The sequence below is a fragment of the Arachis stenosperma genome, chromosome 9, assembly GCF_014773155.1.
Source record: "Arachis stenosperma cultivar V10309 chromosome 9, arast.V10309.gnm1.PFL2, whole genome shotgun sequence".
NCBI classification, from domain to species: domain Eukaryota; kingdom Viridiplantae; phylum Streptophyta; class Magnoliopsida; order Fabales; family Fabaceae; genus Arachis; species Arachis stenosperma.
Genome location: NC_080385.1, coordinates 104,508,255 through 104,512,763, shown reverse-complemented (window position 1 = coordinate 104,512,763; position 4,509 = coordinate 104,508,255). Strand labels below are relative to the sequence as shown.

Here is a 4,509-nt window from a genome sequence, read left to right as displayed (position 1 = left end):
TGGGTGGATATGAGTGGTGAAGAGGTGATGGTGAAGAGAGATAGAGGTGATTGGTGAAGGGTATTTGGGGAAGGGTGTTATTGGAATGTGTAAAGAAGAGAGAGAGTTAGTTGAGGTAGGTGGAGATCCTGTGGGATCCACAGATCCTGAGGTGTCAAGGATTTTTCATCCCTACACATTTCTGGCGTTAAACGCCCTCTATGTGCCGTTCCTGGCGTTTAAACGCCGAGCTGATGCCCTTTTCTGGCGTTTAAACGCCAGTCTGCTGCCCTTTTTTGGCGTTTAAATGCCAGTCTGCCTGCCAGTTCTAGCGTTTAAACGCCCAGAATGATGCCAGGATGGGCGTTTAAACGCCCATTTTTGTACCTTTACTGGCATTTAAATGCCACTTTGCCTGCCAGTTCTGGCATTTGACGCCCAGAATGGTGCAAGGCTGGGTGTTAATCGCCCATTTTGGTATCCTTACTGGCGTTTAAACACTAGTAAGCTCTTCCTCCAAGATGTGCTATTTTTGATGCTGTTTTTTATTTTGCTTTAATTTTTGCAGTTGTTTTTGTGACTCCACATGATCATGATCCTAAAGAAAACATAAAATAACATAGATAAATAAAATTGGGTTGCCTCCCAACAAGCGCTTCTTTAATGTCAATAGCTTGACAATGAGCTCTTTTTAGAGCTTCACAGATGCTCAGAGCATGATTGTGGCCTCCCAACACCAAACTTAGAGTTTGAATGTGGGGGCTCTGTTTGACTCTGTATGGAGAGAATTAGATGAAGCTTTTCATGCTTCTTCTCCATGTTTACAGAGGAAGATCCTTGAGCCATAAACACAAGGTAGTCTTCATTCACTTGAAGGACTAACTATCCTCTGTCTACATCAATCACATCTTTTGCTGTGGCTAGGAAGGGTCTTCCAAGGATGATGGATTCATCCTCATCATTCCTAGTGTCTAAGATTATGAAGTCAGCAGGGATTCCTTCAACCTTTATCAAGACATCCTCTACAAGTCCATAAGCCTGTTTCTTTGATTTGTCTGCCATCTCCAGTGAGATTCTTGCAGCTTGTACCTCAAAGATCCCTAGTTTCTCCATTACAGAAGTGGCATGAGGTTTACACTTGACCCCAGGTCACAGAGATCCTTCTCAAAGGTCATGGTGCCAATAGTGCAAGGTACTAAGAAGCTTCCAGGATCCGGTTTCTTTTGAGGTATCTTCAACTGAGCTAAGGCATTTAGTTCATTAATGAGAAATAGAAGTTCATTCTCCCAAGTCTCATTACCAAATAATATGGCATTCAGCTTCATGATTGCTCCTAGATACTGAGCAACTTGCTCTTCAGTAACAACTTCATCTTCTTCAGAGGAAGAATACTCATCAGAGCTCAAGAATGGTAATAGAAAGTTCAGTGGAATCTCTATGGTCTCTAGATAAGCCTCAGATTCCTTTGGTTCCTCATGAGGGAACTCCCTTGTGGTCAGTAGACGTCCCATGAGGTCTTTCTCACTGGGAATCACTGCCTTTCCATCCTCTACAGGTTTGGCCATGTTGGACGTATAGATGGCCTTGCACTCTTGATGAGCGAATAATTTATACGCTTTTTGGCATTGTTTTTAGTATGTTTTTAGTATGTTTTAGTTAGTTTTTATTATATTTTTATTAGTTTTTAGTTAAAATTCACTTTTCTGGACTTTACTATGATTTTGTGTGTTTTTCTGTGATTTCAGGTATTTTCTGGCTGAAATTGAGGGACCTGAGCAAAAATCTGATTCAGAGGCTGAAAAGGACTGTAGATGCTGTTGGATTCTGACCTCCCTGCATTCAAAGTGGATTTTCTGGAGCTAGAGAAGCCAAATTGGCGTTCTCTTAATTGCGTTGGAAAGTAGACATCCTGGGCTTTCCAGAAATGTATAATAGTCTATACTTTGCCCGAGATTTGATGGCCCAAATAGGCGTTCCAAGTCAGCTCAAGAATTTTGGGGTTTAACGCCGGAACTGGCACAAGAATGGGAGTTAAACGCCCAAACTGGCACAAAAGCTGGCGTTTAACTCCAAGAAAAGTCTCTACACATGAAAGCTTCAATGCTCAGCCCAAGCACACACCAAGTGGGCCCGGAAGTGTATTTTTATGTCATTTACTCATCTTTGTAAACCCTAAGCTACTAGTTCTCTACAAATAGGATCTTTTACTATTGTATTCTCATCTTGGTAGCTATCTTTGAGTAGTCTTATGCTATCTTAGATCATTGGGAGGCTGGCCATTCGGCCATGCCTAGACCTTGTTCTTATGTATTTTCAACGGTGGAGTTTCTACATACCATAGATTAAGGTGTGGAGCTCTGCTGTACCTCGAGTATTAATGCAATTACTATTATTCTTCTATTCAATTCGGCTTATTCTTGTTCTAAGATATCACTTGTTCCTCAACTTGATAAATGTGATGATCCGTGACACTCATCATCATTCTCACCTATGAACGTGTGCCTGACAACCACCTCCGTTCTACCTTCGATCGAGTGGATATCTCTTGGATCCCTTAATCGGAATCTTCGTGGTATAAGCTAGAATTGATGGCGGCATTCAAGAGAATCCGGAAGGTCTAAACCTTGTCTGTGGTATTCTGAGTAGGATTCAAAGATTGAATGACTGTGACGAGCTTCAAACTCCTGAAGGCTGGGCGTTAGTGACAGACGCAAAAGAATCACTAGATTCTATTCCAACCTGGTTGAGAACCGACAAGTGATTAGCCGTGCTGTGACAGAGCGCGTTGAACATTTTCACTGAGAAAATGGGACTGTAGCCACTGACAACGATGATGCCCAACATACAGCTTGCCATGGAAAGAAGTAAGAAGGATTGGATGAAGACAGTAAGAAAGCAGAGAGACGGAAGGGACAAAGCATCTCCATACGCTTATCTGAAATTCTCACCAATGAATTACATAAGTATCTCTATCTTTATTTTATGCTTTATTCATAAATCATCCATAACCATTTGAATCTGCCTGACTGAGATTTACAAGATGACCATAGCTTGCTTCATACCAACAATCTCCGTGGGATCGACCTTTACTCGCGTAAGGTTTATTACTTGGACGACCCAGTGAACTTGCTGGTTAGTTGTGCGAAGTTGTGATAAAGAGTTGAGATTGCAATTGAGCGTACCATGTTGATGGCGCCATTGATGATCACAATTTCGTGCACAAACTCTCTTTTTGGATTCTCTTCTGTATTGCTTGGGAGAGTGCTAGCAGAAGTTTCAGTAACTCTTTTACTCAGTTGACCCACTTGGGCCTCCAAATTTGAGATGGAGGACCGTGCCTCAGTCATGAAACTGAGAGCGGCCTTGGATAGATCAAAGACTTTGTTTGCTAAGCCAGAGAGGCTTTACTCAGAATTCTCTGTCTGTTGCTAAGAAGATGATGGAATAGGTTTGCTATTGCCAAACCTATTTCGCCCACCATTATTGTTATTGAAGCCTTGTTGAAGCTTCTGTTGATCCTTCCATGGGAAATTTGGGTGATTCCTCCATGAAGGAGTATAGGTGTTTCCATAGGATTCTCCCATGTAATTCACCTCTTCCATTGCAGGATTCTCAGGGTCATAAGCTTCTCCTTCAGAGGAGGCGTCTTTAGCTTGCAACCCAGTCAGACTCTGAGAAATCATATTGACTTACTAACTCAATATTTTGTTCTGAGCCAATATGGCATTAAGAGTATCAATCTCAAGAACTCCTTTCTTCTGAGTCACTCCATTATTCACATGATTTCTTTCAGAAGTATACATGAACTGGTTATTTACAACCATCTCAATGAGTTCCTGGGCTTCTGCAGGCGTTTTCAGATGAAGAGATCCACCAGCAGAGTGGTCCAATGACATCTTGGATAACTCAGACAGACCATGTCAGAAGGACACCTTTTGGTTAATTGCTTATATCTTTCCCAAGTTTCATAGAGGGATTCACCTTCCTTTTGTCTGAAGGTTTGAATGTCCACTCTGAGCTTACTCATCTTTTGAGGTGGAAAGAATTTGGTCAAGAAAGCATTGACCATCTTGTCCCAAGACTTCAGGCTTTCTCTAGGTTGTGAGTCCAACCATGTCCTAGCTCTGTCTCTTACAGCAAAGGGGAAAAGCATAAGTCTGTAGACCTCAAGATCAACCCCATTGGTCTTAACAGTATCACAGATCTGCAAGAATTCAGATAAGAACTGATGAGGATCTTTTGATGAAAGTCCATGAAACTTGCAGTTCTGCTGCATTTGAGAAACTAATTGAGGCTTAAGCTCAAAGTTGTTTGCTCCAATGGCAGGAATTGAGATGCTTCTTCCATAGAAGTTGGAAGTTGGTGCAGCATAGTCACCAAACATCTTCCTTGTATTGTTGGCATTGTTGTTATTTTCGGCTGCCATGTTTTCTTCTTTTTCAAAAATTTCTGTCAGGTCCTCTCCAGAGATTTGTGCTTTAGCTTCCTCTTCAGAGTCCTTTCAGGTTCAGGATCGACTTCAACAAGAAT

At 41.8% G+C, this 4,509-nt stretch overlaps 1 non-coding gene across 1 annotated transcript; it reads left to right on the top strand.

Annotated features, from left to right (window-relative positions):
* Nucleotides 1–3,891: 3,891 nt before the first annotated feature.
* Nucleotides 3,892–4,000, top strand: LOC130953965 (small nucleolar RNA R71). Its single transcript, XR_009076123.1, has one exon. It is a non-coding gene; the product is annotated as a small nucleolar RNA R71 (small nucleolar RNA).
* Nucleotides 4,001–4,509: the final 509 nt, after the last annotated feature.